Genomic DNA, 21,942 nt, shown 5'->3' on the forward strand with positions numbered 1-21,942 from the left:
TTTGAACAAGATAATGCGCCATGTCACAAGACAAGGAGTGTGATGGAGTGGTTCGAGGAACACAATGGCGAGTTCCAATTGATACGCCTCCTCCCCAAAACTCCGAGATCCGAACCCATTCGATCACATCTGGGAATCTGGGAACCTGGAGTCAGAGAGCATCGCCCCTCCCCGAAATTTACGGGATTTAAGGGAGTTACGTGTGGAGATCTGGTGCCAAGTTCCTTCAGCCAGTGTTACGCATGGCAAAGTTGGACATACCAACTATTAGGTAGGTTGTTACAACGTTCTTGCAGATAAGTGTAATTTTAAGATAATGTAGAGATTGTACCTATTTTAATCATATGTGAGCATGAGGAACGGTAGGTCGATGTTTCTTAGATTGAAAAATTGTGTAGGGGCTATTCAGAAAAAGTTTTAGAATCAGCACTTCAACAGTGGTGTCAGTTAGAAAAACTCAGACAAGGTGTACGGAGAAAATGGCAGTAAATACTAGTTGCTGTTGATACCTTGAATTTTATTACAGCAGTTATTTGAAAAACAGACACTGATTGCCAGCGATCCTCACATAGGCAACGTAGGCTGGGGAATCGCAAGTCTTTTCAGTTGACCTCACAGTGGGTGGCTTTCGTGTCGATGATGATGAGATGATGATGAGGACCACACATGCCCGACCCCCCCCCCCCCCCCCGAATGGAGAAAATCTCCAAGTCGCCAGGAACTGAACCCAGTCCCGTTGCGCGACAGAGATATGCACTGACCACTCACCTAAGGGGTTAGGCAAATGATGAAACAGCTTTCTCATACTTCGCAATTTTGAGCAGCTCCTACATGTCTCTAGTAGCATTTTTTGCAATATTTTTCGTTATCTTTGCTATAAAATCTTCTATATATTTACTTGGTGTCTTGGCTCAGTCACGAAAATGCTCGTCTTTTCATGTTGACAGTCTTATAAGTTCTCTATTGTTCAGTTTCATGTTCTACTTATTAATAAACAAGAAACGTAAGACTTCGCAGTTGTGAGATAACATACTGCCAGTGATTTAGCGAGGAACAAAAATATCTTGTATCATGTCTATGGACTCTAGCTCGATATTTTAGAAAAGCGTCAGCCATGGCGTGCAAATCTTCACACATGCAGGATGTGCTGCACGAGTACATTCCAAGGCTCGGACTGTCTTGGCATGTTTTGCGACTTCTCGGCTTTGCGCAGTCCTTTCCGAAACTGCCTGGTACAGGGTGATAGTTCATTTAGCAATGAAATGCGTCTTTGTTTCTTCCGAAATTTGAGGTTGGCACGACTCTGTTTAGCCCCACAGAATCGTGTTGTCAGCAATGTTTCGTTTTCGCTGTTTCTGAGTGGTATAAAGGACCTTACTAGGTCCAGTGGTTGTTTATACTAAAAGAGGCAGTCCAGTGATCTATAGTCTCAGCCTTCAAAAATTAGATGGAATCTCAGAAGGGAACAATTCTTAATGTCTATGACGCAATAACATAATCGTAAAGTACCGCGAATTTGCTATGGATAGGCATTGCAACAGCACGCAAAAAGAATTAGAAATTTAGCTGATGATGAGAGAGAAAAAAAATTACAACGATCGACAGATGGTTTGTACAGGATTCATTGTTCTGTACATCAGGATGCACTTTATTCTAAATTAGTGGGAATGTAGCACGTTAAGAAACTGGCGGTACGACTATTAATGTTTCTGATGTCGTGTTGTTACATCGTCAGTTGCTACCGTTTTTGATGGACCTGTGCAAGGAGTATGAAGACGTTCTACAGGGTGCCTCATACTTAATGGTGTCAACGCGTACAGCTGAACTTACACGATACTAGAAGTGAAAAAGTCTACGTAAGTATGGGCTACAAAACACGTACCGCAAGAGCTGTAATCATTTGTTCGTCATCGCTAGAGGGAAACAAGTCTCTTCTACCGAACAAGTGCACGTAGCTCTTCAGTTATGTACTTCAGAGCCCTTATTAACTGATTTTCTTTAAAATTTTTGTCCATACTGTGTAATCCCAAAATATGAAAATACAAGAAAGTGAAGTAGAAGAGATTTGTTTCACAATATCGAAGATAAATAAGTACCCACAGATCTTGAGGAATGTATTTTACAGCCCTTGTTCACTGAAATTGTATTGCTTTTGGTATCGCGTACATTCAACTGTATGCGTTACGCCATTAATTACTGTTTCTTCTTTATAATATTGGAAATAACGTTGGCATGCATTGATACGCCCTGCTAAAGCCGCAGGAGAACAGATAGTTGGAATTTTGGAAAGGGGCCAAAATGAGCGGCTGTCAGTTACACTCGAACACGTAAAACTTTATTTATTTGACCAAACATTACAATACAAATTCTTGAACTTAGCTATCGGCTGAATACGCCACGCTATCTTATGCCTTAAGGGCACAACCACTAAATGTAAAAAAAAAAAAAAAAAAGAAACGGCTAAAAGCCATTAACTCAAATTTCAGACGCCAAAGACAATGTTTTGAAGGGAGAAGGCCGCACGTTAAGTTAGTTCTATAATTTGGTTGAAGACCCAGAAATATAACACTTGAAAGGCAATAACCTTAATTTAAAGACGGCTGAAGGCCCATGATTTAAGACTCAAGGTAAAATTAAATAACGAAACAATGCAGAAGGCATTATCTTCAAATAGGCTGAGGGCCCCAAACAGTCTCATTCTCGAAACACAAAGATCCATAATTTTTAAACGGCTGAACGACCGTGACTTAAAACACAACTAAAATAATTTTTAGTAGGCAGAAGGCCCAAGGCTGTATCTTTAGAAAAAATATTTTAATCAGGCTGAAGGACCAAACAATCTAACACTTGACAAGCAAGGAAATTTAACTTTAAAGCGGCTGAAGGCCCATGACTTGAAACACCACTAAAAACAATTCAACTTTAATTCAAAACCATCGGCTATGAGCCATACAAATACACACAACAGAAAATAAGAAAAGACAGTGCAGCTAATGGCGCTCAGAAGTTTCGGGGGTGAGCCAGCACATGAAATACTAACGATCACTTAGGTGGGACAGGCGGTCGGCCCAACCACTCTCGATACAACCCAACCAACATACTGACAACGGACCCACCGACAAGGTAACTTGCGCTCCACTCGACCAGCACACGACTAGGAGTTCAATGCAAAACGTAAAAGGCATGGCCGCCCGCAACCAAGCATACATTAAGGTGTCAAACTACACACCGTGCTGGACAGCGACAACATGGTGAGGAAAGGACACTGCCTGAATTTACATCAACGGCCAGGGCAGGTAATCGGAACGTTAACGGCCACGAGGCAGAAAATTCCGTTGGTGCACTTCAATTGCAAAACAACCAAATGCAGTCAGACTCCACCGGATAGTGGCTAAACCTTCACCAACTCTAACACACAAGTTGTTGCCCGCGGGAATGTCCCAACAGCCAACGACGAGAACCAGATGGCAGAATGTAAACAGTCTTGACTTGCCGATATATTAAATCCAAAGTCAACTTTCGTGTCCAGGATCGGTGAGCCACGGACCTCGGAGCAATGGAAACAGACAGCACCACACACTGCGACACTGCATAGAGATCGCCAGTGGGCCCGGATAAATTTCGCCCTGCAGAGACTTCCTCGCTGATCCACGCCAACCGACCGACTGCTCGCTCACAGCACGGCCGAAAATTATAAGCACCAGACCAAAAATAGTACCAGGTGCGAATGTCGATACACAGCGCTGCTGCCTCTCACGGAGAGAGCGAACAACAGCATAACCGCAATAACCACAGCAAACCAAACACATAATGGGAACCAAGGCTTAAACCCATGCATAACATGAGCCCAACACGGTTAATTCATGGAATTCTTTTTCTATTTAAGACCCACTCTCGTGGAAAGAGAAACGTAGGAACGAAAGGTAGAGGAATGAGTGTCTACAGACTGTCCACAGTAAGACGTTACTAGACGAGAAATAACTTATTTATGATTTGGTTTCGATGCATTTAAAGGAAATTTATGAACTCATTGTGGTGTAGGAAGAATTACAGCAACAGTGTTGTAAAGGGTTTGAGGACACTGTCAATCTTAAATTTTTCTTCATGCTTTCGCGTGAAAAGTGCCCCCGTACGTGTTGAGATGAAACTGATCGATTTCCAGTGCAATACCCGTTAGAAAGAAAGATCTCTTATAATAAATCTTTGTAGGGAATCTACGATGGTTTTCTTGGGAATATTTTCCCATTTCTTAACGAGATTGCAAATATGAGGCAATTTTTTGATGAATACGTGTATTTGAAAGACTTTTCTTGGACTATAAAACTAATTAAGTCACCGTTACGTGGGAGCTCGAGTGACAAAACTCCATAGAATTATATGCATGTGTCTATACGCCTACAGTTCCTAGCACAAGCAAATTTCGGTATGTGAGAGCAACGCATAGGTGTAAAATTCTTGTCCATCCCTGCTTCAGAAGTTGAAGGTGGAATCTCTGTCCTTGCACATCCAGGAAAAAGTTTACGGAATCAGTTTCACCAATTTAAAGATCGGGCAAAATAAGCAAACGTATTATAAAACAAATTTTAAGGAGTGGTTTCTAATTCTAAATGTTATAAATTGTGGATAGTCCCAATATAACGATAATCTGTTGCGATTTTTGTAATATGATACACAACTTGCAAGGAAAACCACTAAATACCACTAAATCCATACGTTTCAGCAAACTCATGAGGAGAATGAAGTTGAGAGGAAGGGAATTATATATGAAAATGAAGCTAAGAATTAGGTTTGTAGGACTCTTTTTCCTATTTGAGTCGAACATTTGCCAGATATTCTTGTGGTGTCTCTGATGATATGATGGAAGTGGTTCCGCCATGATATTACTTGTAACTGTTTTTCAAAACGGTTGCAAAATCACAACACTGACAGAACGCTAAATTTGTAGTGAATCGTTATTCATATTAAACCGTGATTTATTTTCAAAGAATATTCTTAAGAATTTGTGTTGTTTACTAGCGATTCATCAAGAATATCAACACATTTAATCACACAATGTAAGCATGGCAGTAGTTGAAAGGGAGTAACTGATGAAATCATAACCAAATTCCTATTAACAGACGGGAATTTTATTCGCTTTAATAGTGGCTAAAAGTATTTTTAAAAGAGACACATTTAAAATTATAATCAGAAAGTACCCTCTAAATATCAAAGTTACAATTTATTCAGAGGTAGAAAGAAACAAGTTTTGACTGTATGAGCTTTCGGGCAGAGAATCTTGCTACTCCCTTTTGACATGGCAGTAGTTACGACCGCTCACAACAGCCTCTGAAAGACTAGACGGTGCAAATTTGGAACACATCAGATAACTTTAAACTAAGAGTTTTAACAATTTACACAAGCACAAACTATGCACCCCTGGTAGGAGGGATGGAAATGGTACAAAACACTAACAATTAAAATATTAATCTTGCCACCGAAGGTGCAACTTGATTTTAACTTCTTCACTGTCTTACGGTGAAAGGGTGGCAACTTTGTATACTGAAATGATCATTTAAATAAAAGCTCATGAAATGAAATGTAGTATAAAATTCTACAAGGTTGGCCAAACAATAGTTAAGATGCCCTACAGTACACAGATACCGCCTCTCAAGATCATAGGCAATAATATCAAAGTTTCAAAAGACCAGAACATATTTCAGGTGTTAGGCCGTTACACTCCAGGCAATAAATTCGTTAACACATCAAATCCGACAAACATGACAGAGGCAGATTGATAGGGAGATTACCGATCAACCCGAACACCAGGTTGCTTAACCCGCCCCTACTCCACAACGGAAAAACGGACCACCCCATTTATAAATAACAACATACCCGCGGGTGGGCAAACGGAGAAGAATGGTGAGACGACCCCAAAGCAAAACGGCTGGTGACCTCATGAAGAAAACAAGTAGAATTTAACAAGAGTAAATCAAACAACATATCACCAATCACTTGACTTCTAATAAATTGCGATTTATCGAGAAGACCTGGCGCAGCACCCCAAAATCGCTCTCCCGAACCGTCCGCTGGCAGCCCCTTCAACGAACGCAGGAAGGCGCGCCGATCGCACGTCTCACTGCGTCGCAGCTCGCACCAGCCAGACTTGATGCCGTGGATTGACTCCTGTTGCTCTCGTGTCGACCGCGAAGTCACTACCCCTCGCTATACGCCGCAGCCCACTGGACTCACGTGGCGACCTCGCACGCGCCGACGCTCAAGACGGACACGTCATCTTGTGTCTCAGTGCGCGACCGACCAACCAATCGATCCAACCGCCAATGACCATTGCCTGAGCAAACTCGAGCAGACTGGCGGCCTAACGCGCAAACTCAGATGCAGGAACTAAGCCCCGACTAGGCGACCTGTCGTTGAGTTCTCTTACTGGTGGAGTGGAAAGACTCTCATTTTGCAGGCTTTAAAGGTTGATCCTAACGACAGACATACTAGCACTCCGAACGACAGACGGACATACTGCCTAACAAATGCGGACGAGAGACGGATTAGCAAGCTGGGGACGAGCGACTGACCCAGACTGACTCATTTGCGAGTTTCCTTTCATTTTATTTTTCCTTTATTGATTTTCAGTTCCCCCCGAATGGGGCGGGCTGGCAGCAGCATAGTACGCTGCTCTTTAGCCTACAGACTTTTATTTTAAAAACGGAAGAATAAAAGAAACAAGAAAAACAGGCGATAAAACGGTGACGTAAAGTGTAAAATGGCGGCAAAATGCGGAATGTTAAAACAGAAAGCAAAAGGGGATGGCAATGTTAATAAAAGACACAGGAATCAGACAAGTAAGAGTACACACACAATTAAAAAACACGGCGACATTCTGGTTTCTGTTCTCAAGAGATAAAAAGCACATCCGGCAACAGTATGATGGCCGTTCGAAACACTTCCCAAAAAAAAAAACAACATGGAACACTCACTGTAAAACACTCACTGTACCACACTGCACGAAAAGGGCAGCACAAAGATGAGACTCCCAAGCCAAAGGCTGATGGGGGGGGGGGGGACCTGGAGGAGGGGGAAGAACAAGGAGGGAGGAAGGAAGAAGAAAAAAGTAAAGGGGGGGGGGATCCAAGGAGGGAGAGGACTAATAAGGGGGAGAGGGGCAGGGCGGACGTGAGAGGGAATGAGAGGAGGCAGAGGAGGGAAATGCAAAAGGACTCGGGGGAGAGAAGGGGGCTGAGAGAGGGGAGGCGGGAAAAAAGAGGATGGAAGTGGGGGAGAGGGAGCCCGGGTAAAGGACAGAGGAAAGGAGGGGGAGTGAGGATCAAGAGTTGATAGGAGGGATAAATGGAGGGAGAGAGGGCATCATCCGGGAGGGGGAGTTGATGGAAGCCACCTTGGGAAAGGAGATGAAGGGTATAGAGATGAAGGGAAGGGGGGACACAACAGTGAAGACATGGCAGGGGGTGGGGATGGGATAGGAGAGGAGCAACCAGGGGGTGATGGCTGCCGAGCTGATAGTGCCCCTTAAATGCACGTTAACTTTTCCCCTTTCCCACGAGAGGGAGACATCAAAGCTGCAATTGCCACAGCGGCGCCACCGCCAGAAACGGAGGGCGAGTGTTTCACACTACGCACTGCGGTGCACTCTTCAAAACAGCATTTTTTCTACCACGGCTCACATATCATGAGATAAGATGTTTATATTTTTGCGTAGTCTTTTATCGACATTCGAGTGCCCAAGCGATATTTTTTTAATTCGATAGTCATCAACTGAGAAAATTTATTGGTAACAGCATGCAATGAATTGGGTACTCTGATACATTTATACTTGATACACTGTAACACATTTGTTCAATCAGCCATCCATTTTATAAATACTTTTTTGCATTTTAAATTTGTCATAAAATAAGTGGGGTACACAGACTATTTGGAAATGTACGTATGTAACTTATGTAAAGAAATATGTAAAATGTCCAATTTGCTAACTAATATTTTCTCATTGATTAATGGAATGAAAATGTCCGAAAATATTCCTCAGTACTGAAGTAAATAATTTCAGACAAATTTAACGATTTTAATATTCATACACTCTGTGTAGCAATAAGTAAATTGAAAGTGAGTAAAGTGTAAATAAAATTCTTTCACTATAACTGAAATTCAGTGAAGTTCAAAGACATGAAAAAAAAATTGCTGATGTGATTCAGTAACTTTGATGTAGCACTCCGTCTTCAGGCCACAAGTGGCCCATCGGGACCATCGATCGCCGTGTCATTCTCAGCTGAGGATGCGGCTAGGTAGGGCGTATCGCTGAAATAGGGTGGCATAAAATTGCTGAATGACAATGTGTGTCTATTGTGCTATTAGAATATTTAGATATTTAATTTGTTGGTTATACAACATGCTAACATAGAAGTCTCCCCTGTCCGAATTGGTTTTAGGACATAATAATGATTAAACATTCGTGTTCTTTCTAGATGAAAACTATATAGATACTGAACCGGACAATCGGGAATTAAGAAAAACGGAAAGGACCCGCCCACATACCGACTGGTGAATATTTTGTGCAAATAACACTTCGTTAATAATATAAATTTAACTTAAAATCAAGATATAAATACTGCACAAAAAAGCCTTAATGCCACGTTTTAAGAGAAATATAACATGCTTTTAACAATAATACGCGAAAGTTCAGGTGAAATTTGCACTATATATCTTAAGGCCACAGTTTGGAGAAATATTACTACAAGGTTAGTCTCTTCAGACTACTGTAGTCAAACGATGCCACACTTAATAAATCAACAGTGGGATGGCGCATCAGGGAGACTGGTCGAGGGTGAAGCAGACGAACCAGGCTACGAGCAACGCGAAGCCGCAGCCCATAAAACCTGATGATTTGCGGTGTAGCTAATCAGCGATCGAACGGCTACAAAGTTGTCCCTTTCCACAGCCGGAGGCCCGCACTAACTGTCGGACGCGATGATGATGATGATGATGATGGTGATGATGTTTGTATTGTGGGGTGCTCAACTACGCGGGTATCAGCGACCGTACAAATTCCCAACCTTTTCTGAGCCCATCTTCCACTTGCATGAATGACGATGAAATGATGAGGACAACACAAACACCCAGTCACCTCGATTCAGGTGAAAATCCCTGACCCCGCCGGGAATTGAAACCGGGACCTCGTGCTCCGGAAGCGAGAACGCGACCGTGAGACCACGAGCTGCAGACTCACCAACGGACCGACACGCCTCACACACCTCTCGTCCAACTGCACATTTTCTGTCTCCGACGGATGCAGGTCTCGCAGAACAACTTGGCTCAAACAGCCCTCTCACATAGGAACCATATGTCACAAACAACTCGGCTCTCACCCTGCAGATCCGCTATGTCAGACCAACTGTCTTGCCACCCAGAGACACCACACTTTCTCATAGGCCAACTTCGACCAAAGATGCTTACTGAACAAATAGTGAACCGATAGCAAACTCGAGCCAGTGGAGCCAGACAAGACCCAAGCGAAGTGAAAAATGGCGCCACGGCTCAAATATGTGTGTCTTTCTTAGAACCATGTCGACAAACTAATTTTTAATTGTAAAGTTATTTTAGGGAACAGCAATAAAGCAGGCCAGATTTACTTCTTCTGCTTTTCTTAAACTCAACCGTTTCTTTAACTTGATACTCTTGCTATCGTAAATCCTCTAGATAAAGCACTTAATGAACTTGGTACAGAAAGGTCCTACATTCATTGTTATTCCACCTTTACTGTTTTTCTTTTAGCAGTTAGAAAACTCGTAGAAAAAGGAAGTAATAGCCTAATTTCCACATCCTTTAGTTATACATCACGGTCAAATCCTGCAAAATGGGTAACATTACACTGTATGCACAGTTTCCAGTATAATTGTGTAATACGTTGCTTTTCCATTAGCTGGAACATTTGTTCTGTTGAAGTATAGTGTTAAAGAATATTCTTTGTTCTCTGCTCTGCCAGATCCGGCCTAAAGCAAGTCTCTTAGATCAAATGTTTCCATGATTTACAGCAATCAGAGTAGAATGGATGACATATCTGCTACAACTTCGTGTCATGCAAGGTGCTCTTCCACTATTCTGTCATCACGTTCTGAGCGCTTTCTGGTTGTTCATACAAGTTTAAATTATTAACGTCAATTGATTCTGCTATTATAGCTTGTTACTATTATAAATCTTAATTTATAGCACTTTTTTTTCACTGCTTCCGCGACAGGAATGTGTCTGTTAGGTAATAAACATAGGAATGAAGTGGTTTAATAACTGGGTTATTCTTTAAGAATGCTATTTGATGCCCGTGACAGGTGTTGGAGTGCCTTGTCGCACTGGTAACACCGGTTCCCGTTAGATCACTGAAGTTGAGTGCTGTAGGACTTGGCTAGCACTTGCATGGGTGACCGTCCAGTCTGCCGAACGCTGTTAGCAAGCGGGGTGCACCAACCCGTTAAGGGGCAAATTGAGCAGCTAATTGATTGAGATGTAGCGGCTCCGGTCACGAAAACTAACAACAGCCGGGAGAACGGTGTGCTGACCACATGCCTCTCCGTATCCCAATCCGGTAACGCCTATAGGCTTAGGATGACACTGCGGTCCTTCAGTTCCGGTGGGTCTTCCGAGATCTGTTGGGACGGAGTTTTTCTTACTGGTGTAGGCACCGACTATGATACGTCCAACAAGAGCATTTCGTAGCAAAGGAGGTATTACCATGAAGCAAGTAGTGGTCTTCCAGGAAACCGCACGTTGCTTTCTTGCTGTTAAGCAACTTGCCGAACATGGCTTACCTGGACACGAGACGTGTTCATTCATGGAGAACGACTGCGAATTGGCCGAACGAAACCAAAGTCGTTACATAACATCGAGTCGATGGGAACCTCGCCGACGCAAAAGGAACTTCATCGTGGCCGAAAATGTGCGGCTAATTTGTTTGGCACATCTACAAAGTGGCGCCAAGAAAACTTAGTTCTAGCTGCTAATTTGCAGTGCCTTATCTCATTGTTTGGGGGAGGTACAACGGACAAATTAATAAGACTAAAAGCATGGGAAGAGTTATTTCCTCGTGGAATCTTGTAGAAGGACTCTTGAATATGGTCCTGTTCTCCTGGAGTGCTTTTTTAATTCACTTATTTTCCGCTTTTGGGCAGCAAAGACCATACAGCCATCGGTAGCTATAAAAGTGCAATATTAACATAATTATAGTTTTCGCAGTGGAACAATAAAAAAGTGTTTCCATGTACAAACCTAAGTTCTTAAGACATAGTAAAAACTCTAAAATGCGAACACCAGACATCCAGCAGTAGTTACAACAGCGCCTAGTTAACGTTAGTCCAGTTTCCAAAACACGGAATTACTACCCAGAGTTCAGACTGGACCGCTTCGAGAGGAGAATGACATCCACGGAAACTTATAATCGAAAGCTGGACGAAGGTGTCGTTTACAAACATAAGTTAATAATGCAAAATAGAAAAAAAGAAACAGACGTTTCTATTTTCGAACCTGACTGGTTCCATGGGAGGACAGGATCCACGTAACTTACGGCTGAAAGCTAGATACCGATGTATTTTAACTAGTTCGCGAGCAAATAATACCTATATACTGTACATGGAAATACACTTTTAGGGTTGGGGGTAGGTCCTCGCAACCAATCTCTTGTGCAAGGTCGCCTATCAGCCTAGTACTTGGTACATGACAGTATGATGTGTTTCAGGTCTGCCAACGCCGTTTCGTTCTGACCATAGTGTCCACCTCGGAGTCTTGGAGGAGTCAACATACTTCCAACCGCTGCTGCGGGCTCTGCCACGTAGTCAACGTTCAGCTGCTACCGGCGTCGCAAAACTTCCCACCTCGACTACCTGGCATGTGAGGACCATGTTACACACGTGGTGACCCAGTCAGCGCAGCTGAGTTGTTGACTATGGCCCGACTGCCGGGTCAACTTCATCTAACGTCAGTACATCGTCAGCAACTCAGTCCCGGCATCAGTCCTCTGTCTTTTCTCAAGCCTAACGTTGGTGAAGTCAAAATCTTGAAATCCCATTTAAAATTACTCTCTCGATTCAGAGTGTCGTAGATAAAGACTATGAGCCTGATACCATGTTCGATGACTTCCGGAAGACATTCAGTTCAGTTCCGCACAGTCGTCTAGTGAGCAAAGTACGAGCTTGCCCAGAATCGAAGCAGATTTGTGTACGCGGAAGTTGCTTGCAGATAGAACTCTCTAAACTCACCATGTCGTTGTTAACGGAAGAAGACAAAGAATGTCGTTTAGGGAGAACACAAAGGGAGTGTTGCAGGGCCGCTTAATGCGTACAGTATACACTGAGGTGACAGAAGTCATGGGATAGCGATGTGCTGATGTAAATATGGCGGTAGTATCGCGTACATAATGTATAAAACGGCAGTACATTGGCAGAGCTGTCATTTGCAATCAGGTAATCCATGGGAAGAGGAATCCGATGTGATCGCACAATAGGAATTAACAGGCTTTTAAACCGGTATAGTAGTTGGAACTAGACGCATGAGACATTCCATTCCGAAAATCGTTACTGAATTCAGTACCCTGCGATTCATGGTTTTAGGAGTGTGCCGAGGATGTCAAATTTCAGGTATTACCTGTCACCGTGGACTACGCACTGGCCGAAGGGCTTCACATAACGACCGGGAGCAGCGATATTTGCGTAGAGTTGGCCTTGTTAATAGAAAGGTAACACTGCGTGAAATAACCGCAGAAATCTATGTGGGCGTATGACGAATGTATACGTTTGGATACTGCAGCGAAATTTGCCGACAATTATCTACAGCAGCAATGGCTAACGCGAGTGCCGTTGCTAACGGCACGACATGGCCTTCAGCGCCTCTCTTGGGCTCGTGACCGTATCGGCTGGACCTTAAACAACTGGCCTGGTCAGATCAGACCCGATTTCAATTGGTAAGATCTGATGGTAAGTACACATTTTGCACAGACCTACAGAGCCATGGACCCAAGTTGTCGACAAGTCACGTTGCAAGATGGTGGTGGCTCCGTAATGGAGTCGGCTGTTCTTAGATGGAATGGACTGGCTCCACGTATGTTCGGCTACTTGCAGACCACTTGCAGACATTCATGGACGTCATGTTCCCAAACAACAACGGAATTTTTATGGATGACAATGATCCATGTCACAGGGACAAAATTGTTCGCGATTGGTTCGAAGAACATTCTATAAAATTCGAGCGAATGGCTTGGCCACCGTGATATATCGACATGAATCCTATAGAACATTTATGGGAAATAATCGAGAGGTCAGTTAACGCACAACATCCTGCGCTGGCAGCCCTCGCGTAGTTATGGTCGGCTATAGAGGCTGCGTGGCTCAATATTTCTGCAGGGGAGTTCCGACGACTTGTTGAGTCCATTCCACGTTGAGGTGATGCACTACGCAGAGTGAAAGGAGGTCCGACGCGATATTAGGAGGTATCCGAAGACTTTTCTCACCTCAGGGTATATTACTGATCTAGTTGGTAACGTTGGAGAACGATGCCGTTGTCGGTATGAGAGTTCCAACACTGGAAGACCGGAGTGATAAGTACGAAGATTTACAGTCGTGTAGTGCAGGGACTCTCAGTTAACTCTGTACGTAAATAAATGTAAGGTACTGCGCATAAATAGAAGAAAATATATATTGTTGTTCCATTAAACTGTTGGCGACAAAGCATTACCTACCGAAAAGTACGTAGGAGTAACCGTCTGGAGCGACCTTAAGTGGCATGACCACATAAAAACAATAGTAACAAAAGCAGATGCCAGATTCAGATTCGTCGAGGATATCTAGAGTGAACGTAATTCATCCACGAAGGAAATGACTCACAAAACATTCGTTCGACCGATCACGAGTATTGTTCAGTAATCTGGCATCCTTACCAAATAGGTTAAATACGAGAGATAGAAAAGATCCTAGGAAATAAAAGGCGCATTTCGTCGCTGGATCCTTTACTAGAAGCGAGAGCGTTAGGAAGATGCTCTGTAAAGTTCAGTGGTAGGCGATACAAGAGAGGCTTTGAGCATGATGGAGATGTTTACTTGTGAAATTGTGAGAGCCTGCATTCAAAGATGCGTCCAGGAACATATTGCTTCCTCCACATACGTCTCGGTAAACGACCACGATGGGAAAACCAGAGAAATCAGATGGCAAACGCTGGCTTACAAACAGTCATTCATCGCAAGCAACATTCGTGAATGGGAAACGAATTGTGTGAAGAGGTACTACCCACAGTACCCTCCACCACACACCATAGGAGTATAGATGTAGATTTTGGAAGTTTGTCTTTGAAAATTCTGATTTATGGTGGGCTGGTAGATACTTTTCTCACGGAGTCATTGAAGTATAATCAGTTTCTAGCACTGTTGTTGCTTTTTTGGAATGGTTTAGTACTTATACTTGCCAACCTTATGATTCATTTCATGATACTCTACGCTTCTGTGTATCTTTACTACTATATATTTCAGAATAAAACGCACATAGTAACTTGTTTTTACCTCTTTGTACCAATCAGGCATCGCCCAGGCCAATGAATTACCATAACGGAACCTCCATACATAAATATAAGTCTCGCAGTCTATTTTATAAAATGAGATTATGGTTCTGTGTTGAATAGACATAAGAGAACGCAAACCAAATAAAGATTCAAACTCACACCTAACAAAGGACGCCATATTCCTCTATCGAGAGTAGAGATAATGAGAACCGTGTTAATTGTGATGTTTGCATCAAAGTAAAAGTACCACGAGAATTATTACATTCGTAATGCGGTGGTGAATTACAGTAGCTCCTGAACACATAAAAAGTCTTAAATTCTCTAACTAATTGGAAATCGAGGCAGTGGGTAAAAACCGCTGTGAATGTACACGTAATGAGAATGTAATTCTGTGTAATGCAATGGTATTTACATATTTTCCCTAATTTGCAAACATGCGATCCCAATTCCCCCACAGTCCAAATGCAAACACCTCCTCCTTCTACTAATCCTTGTTTTGCGGATATTTCTGTTAATTAACTGCTGATTTTATCTGGTCTCGGCCCTTTGGTTGTACGGTGCGATGCGAAACCCGTGTAGTCTCAAAATATTCTGCAACATCATGTTGAAGAAGAAGCAAATTGCTCCACAGTTTGATATATTTTGTAACGAAGAGAAGGGTAAAATAAGAGAAAAGGAAAAAAAGGAAAAAAAAATATATGATCGAGCAGAGGTGCTTCTCAAATGTTTCATGCACACTGTGGAATGCTAATCCTATTTACCCTATTGGCTTCTGACAAACAACACTTTGAACTAGTAATCCCAGTTTTAATATATTGAAAGTGGGTACCAATGTATCACTTCTAATTACATTAAAGTACCAGAAATATTCTTTTTCTTTTCCTACCAGTCAACATACGACTATTTACGCATTCAGTTATCATTTGGTGATACTAGTATTCGTTGCCGATTTTCTAACGTTGCTGCCATTTTATTCCATGGGAGATAACAGGCTTCGTGAAGAACAGCTCACCACCCTTTGTTTACAAATACTTTTTGGAGACAACTTTTTTGAATAACTGGTTTTAGTGCAATTATCAGGCCAGTTTCACTGGAATTAGCAGGTCTTTTTCAGCGGAATTAGCAGATCAAAATAATTATATCCAGAATGTTAGTCATACGCAAAACATTACTAAATACAGCCACAGCTGCAAAAACAAGGATTGCTTTTCATAGAAGTTGTCTATACAAAGTGTAAATCAAGGGCCACATTCCACAGTTGAAATTCTCCCGTCTGACAATCGTGAATAAACCACTCTATCAAATTCTTAGTTATGTTTTTTTTTATGACTTTAGCTGTTCTCACCTTGCGTCGGTCACTTAAAATTAGAGTATAACAGTAGCGGTATGCACTCTGATGCACATCGATTTTATTATGGTGAACTGAACTAAACAGTATATTTTCTCTAAGCCTAAAGCAACAATTTGTAAATATGAATTGCATTAAATGACACAACGTAGTTATGAGACTTGGCTTGTCTGGTGTTCTAACAATGTCGTCACGGGGAATTTGTTAAAAACAGGCTACGTCATCTGTGAACGGAGTGTGTGGCAAGTACAGCTTGAATAACGTGATGTGACACATGTGTTACGTGTGAAGCTCTTGGTATTCCAATGAAACAGAGTTATGGTGGATACACGAATCTCGGCCATACTTGATTTTTCATAGTGTCTATCTCCGTAAGTGAGACGCGAACAAACGAGCTACACAAAGGTTGTTTAAAAAACTTATTCATTGCCAAAGCGCCTTGTGGCCATGGTAACACCGATCCTCATCAGATCACAGAAGTTTAGCTCTGTCGGTCTCAGAATGGGATTTTCACTCTGCAGCGGAATGTGCGCTAGTATGAAAAACATCCTGACAGGTTAACTTGGGAGTTCTAGTCTCGGTCCGGCTCACAGTTTTGGCATGCCAGGAAGTTTCTGTTGGTCCAAGCTAGCACCTGGATGGGTGACGGTCTGAATCTGCCGAACACTATTGGCAGCAGGGTACACTCAGCCATTACGAAGCCAGTTTAGGAGCTGTTTGGTTTAGAAGTGGCGGCTGCTCAAGAAAACTGACAAAAAACTGAAGGAGTGGTGTACTGATCACATGCCTTTCTATAACTGCAACCATTTAAGGGCTGAGCACGACAAGAACTTCGGTCGGCACCGTTGGACCGTCATGACCTGTCCGGGCGGATTTCTGTTTTTCCGTTGTCTCCATGACTTCATGACAAAGAAAGCACCTCATATCTGTGGACATGCATCTCTAGAAGACTCAAAGAGCTGAAAATTTGAAAGTACGAACATATCCATGAGAGTCGTAGATTTGTTGATCTACATATTTATATTCGTGGGAGAATCGAAGTACTTTAGGAAGATCGCAAATGAAAGAAGTTGAAGACTCTATATTGTTAGAATCACGAAATTTGCACTGACGGCTAGGTTGCCATGGGCAGCAAATTTAACGTACTGAGATGAGATAGCGATATGCCTATATACAGATGGCGGTGGTATCGGGTACATGTTGTTGTTGTCTTCAGTCCTGAGACTGGTTTGATGCAGCTCTCCATGCTACTCTATCCTGTGCAAGCTTCTTCACCTCCCAGTACTTACTGCAACGTACATCCTTCTGAATCTGCTTAGTGTATTCATCTCTTGGTCTCCCTCTACGATTTTTACCCTCTACGCTGCCCTCCAATGCTAAATATGTGATCCCTTGATGCCTCAGAAAATGTCCTACCAACCGATCCCTTCCACTTGTCAAGTTGTGCCACAAACACCTCTTCTCCCCAATTCTATTCAATACCTCCTCATTAGTTATGTGATCTACCCATCTAATATTCAGCAATCTTCTGTAGCACCACATTTCGAAAGCATCTATTCTCTTCTTGTCTAAACTATTTATCGTCCATGTTTCACTTCCATACATGGCTACACTCCATACAAATACTTTCAGAAACGACTTCCTGACACTTAAATCTATACTCGATGTTAACAAACATCTCTTCTTCAGAAACGCTTTCCTTTCCATTGCCAGTCTACATTTTATATTATCTCTACTTCCACCGTCATCAGTTATTTTGCTCCCCAAATAGCAAATCTCCTTTACTACTTTAAGTGCTCTTCCAAGTCCTTTGCTGTCTCTGACAAAATTACAATGTCATCGGTGAACCTCAATGATTTTATTTCTTCTCCACGGACTTTAATACCTACTCCGAATTTTTCTTTTGTTTCCTTTACTGCTTGCTCAATATACAGATTGAATAACAACGGGGAGAGGCTACAAACCTGTCTCACTCCCTTCCCAACCACTGCTTCCCTTTCGTGCCCCTCTACTCCTATAACTGCCATCTGGTTTCTGTACAAATTGTGAATAGCCTTTCGCTCCCTGTATTTTACCCCTGCCACCTTTAGAATTTGGAAGAGAGTATTCCAGTCAACATTGTCAAAAGCTTTCTCTAAGTCCACAAATGCTAGAAATGTAGGTTTGCCTTTCCTTAATATATTTTCTAAGATAATTCGTAGGGTCAGTATTTCCTCACGTGTAACAACATTTCTGCGGAATCCAAACTGATCTTCGCCGAGGTCGGCTTCTACCAGTTTTTCCATTCGTCTGTAATGAATTCGCGTTAGTATTTTGCAGCTGTGACTTATTAAACTGATAGTTCGCTAATTTTCACATTTGTCAACACCTGCTTTCTTTGGGATTGGAATTATTATATTCTTCTTGAAGTCTGAGGGTATTTCGTCTGTCTCATAATACATCTTGCTCACCAGATGTTGGAGTTATGCCAGGGCTGGCTCTCCAAAGGCCGTCAGTAGTTCCAATGGAGTGTTGTCTACTCCCCATGCCTTGTTTCGACTCAGGTCTTTCAGTGCTCTGTCAAACTCTTCCCGCAATATCGTGTGTCCCATTTAATCTTCATCTACATCCTCTTCCATTTCCATAATATTGTCCCCAATTACATCGCCCTTGTATAGACCCTCTATAGTCCTTCCACCTTCCTGCTTTCCCTTCTTTGCTTAGAACTGGGTTTCCAACTGAGCCCTTGATATACATACAAGTGGTTCTCCTTTCTCCAAAGGTCTCTTTAATTTTCCTGTAGGCAGTATCTATCTTACCCCTAGTGAGATAAGCCTCTACATCCTTACATTTGTCCTCTAGTCATCCCTGCTTAGCCATTTTGCACCTCCTGTCGATCTAATTTTTGAGACATTTGTATTCCCTTTTGTCTGCTTCATTTACTGCGTTTTTATATTTTCTCCTTTCATCAATTAAATTCAATATTTCATCTGTTACCCAAGGCTTTCTACCAGCCCTCTTCTTTTTACCTACTTTATCCTCTGCTGCCTTCACTACTTCATCCCTCAGAGCTAATCATTCTTCTTCTACTGTATTTCTTTCCCCCATTCCTGTCAATTGTTCCCTTATGCTCTCCCTGAAACTCTGTACAACCTCTGGTTTACTCAGTTTATCCAGGTCCCATCTCCTTAAATTCCCACCTTTTTGCAGTTTCTTCAGTTTTAATCTACAGTTCATAACCAGTAGATCGTGGTCAGAGTCCACATCTGCCCCTGGAAATGTCTTACAATTTAAAACCTGGTTCCTAAATCTATGTCTTACCATAATATAATCTATCTGATACCTTCTAGTATCTTGAGGATTCTTCCATGTATACAACCTTCTTTTATGATTCTTGAACCAAGTGTTAGCTATGATTAAGCTATGCTCTGTGCAAAATTCTACCAGACGGCTTCCTCTTTCATTTCTTTCCCCCAATCTATATTTACCCACTATGTTTCCTTCTCTCCCTTTTCCTACTCTCGAATTCCAGTCACCCATGACTATTAAATTTTCGTCTCCCTTCCCTACCTGAATAATTTCTTTTATCTCATCATACATTTCATCAATTTCTTCATCATCTGCAGAGCTAGTTGGCATATAAACCTGTACTACTGTAGTAGGCATGGGCTTCGTGTCTATGTTGGCCACAATAATGCGCTCACTATGCTGTTGGTAGTAGCTTTTTCGCACTCCTATTTTTTTATTCATTATTAAACCTACTCCTTCATTACCCCTATTTGATTTTGTATTTATAACCCTGTATTCACCTGACGAGAAGTCTTGTTCCTCCTGCCACCGAACTTCACTAATTCCCACTATATCTAACTTCAATCTATCCATTTCCCTTTTTAAATTTTCTAACCTACCTGCCCGATTAAGGGATCTGACATTCCACGCTCCGATCCGTATAAAGCCAGTTTTCTTTCTCCTGATAACGAAGTCCCCTTGAGTAGTCCCCGCCCGAAGATCCGAATGGGGGACTATTTTACCTCCGGAATATTTTACCCAAGAGAACGCCATCATCATATAATCATACAGTAAAGCTGCATGTCCTCGGGAAAAATTACGGCTGTAGTTTCCCCTTGCTTTCAGCCGTTCGCAGTACCAGCACAGCAAGGCCGTTTTGGTTAGTGTTGCAAGGCCAGATCAGTCAATCATCCAGACTGTTGCCCCTGCAACTACTGAAAAGGCTGCTGCCTCTCCTCAGGAACCACACGTTTGTCTGGCCTCTCAACAGATATCCCTCCGTTGTGGTTGCACCTACGGTACGGCCATCTGTATCGCTGAGGCACGCAAGTCTCCCCACCAACGGCAAGGTCCATGGTTCATGGGGGTACATAAGATTTAAAATGTCAGTACATTGGCGGAGGTGTCATTTTTACTCAAATGATTCATGTGAAAATGTATCCGACGTGATTATGACCACACGATGGGAATTAACAGACTCTTGACGCTGAATAGTAGTGGAGCTATAGGACTGATTGGAGCTAGATGCATGAAACATTCCATTTCTAAAATCGTTACCGATTACTCTGCAATCCAAAATTTAAAGAGTGTGCCAAGGAGACCAAATTTCAGGCATATCTCGCGGCAGTCACTCTACCGATTCCCATAAAAGTTTGAGTAATGTGAGTGCATCTGCACTGAAGAAGATCATTGGCCCGTAAGTCTTATCTATATGAAGATGGTATCTGTTCTTTCGGACATAATTGAAAGAAGAGGTACTATCTTCATATCAGTGTGCATTGTACAACAACCTCTAGCTACGACGCAGTTTGACAATGATACACAAAACCGTAGAGGAGAAGAGGAGAAGGATTCCGTCTGGGGCACTACTTCCACCTGTCGTAGCATTTGATCAAGGCGTGTTGCAAATATCACAGACATGGTCAGATCCACCTCATTATACGTTCATAAATTTTGGAGTATTGGCGATCGGAGGGGCAGGGAGCACAAAAATGTTCTAATGAGTGTGAAATCTTATCGGACTTAATTGCTAAAGTCATCAGTCCGTAAGCTTACACACTACTTAACCTAAATTATCCTGAGGACAAACACACACACCCATGCCCGAGGAGGATTCCACCCTCCGCCGGGACCAGCCGCACAGTCCATGACTGCATCGCCCTAGACCGCTCGGCTATTCCCGCGTGGCGCGGGGGGGGGGGGGGGGGGGCAGGGAGCGCATCTGATAACACGAGAAGTGTATAACTTGAGCTAATATGTAGGAATAGTTCGTTTACTTACGTCTTATGAACGGCACAATGTTGGACGAGATGATGATGTCCATGACTTCTGTGTTTTTCATTTAACGTTCCACTATGTAGGTACACCTTTTCTGTTATTTACGGTCTTGTTTGTCACATCAGGTGCTATAGTTGCGAAACTGCTCTTAATATATCCTGTGGCCCACATGCGATGGGAAATGGCTGTACATCTGACATGTTAAACTGATCGTAAAGTTGTTAACCGCTGCAGTCTTTACGCAGACCGTCTAGCGTATATAGGTGGTGTGGTCCACTAATACCAACACCGATATTCACCTATCAATTCGCATCAAATGTTTCTTCATTTCATCCATAGAATCAATAAGAATCGCGGCTCCTAAAGTATGGTGTGGGATAAAATAGATTTTGCTAGTAAAGCAACTGCAGTACGTGGTTCAGATGGCTCTGAGCACTATGGGACTTAACTTCTGAGGTCATCAGTCCCGTAGGACTTAGAACTACTTAAACCTAACTAATCTAGGGACATCACACACATCCATGCCCGAGGCAGGATTCGAACCTGCGACCGCAGCGGTCGCGCGGTTGCAGACTGTAGCGCCTAGAACCGCTCAGCCACACCGGCCGGCAGTTACGTGGTACATGAAACTGATTGTTCGACCAGAGTCCAGTTACTGCTCCGGAGAATTCGTTTGCTGTGCGCAATCCAAGCAATATCAAACCGTTCTCCGTGTGCGCCGAGTAATATTAACCTTAATAAACTCACTAAGCATCAGTCGAATGGTTCGCGAACTGCCGGTGGGCGTAGACTGCTCC

This window comes from Schistocerca cancellata, chromosome 8 (genome assembly GCF_023864275.1).
Source record: "Schistocerca cancellata isolate TAMUIC-IGC-003103 chromosome 8, iqSchCanc2.1, whole genome shotgun sequence".
Classification (NCBI taxonomy): Eukaryota; Metazoa; Arthropoda; class Insecta; order Orthoptera; family Acrididae; genus Schistocerca; species Schistocerca cancellata.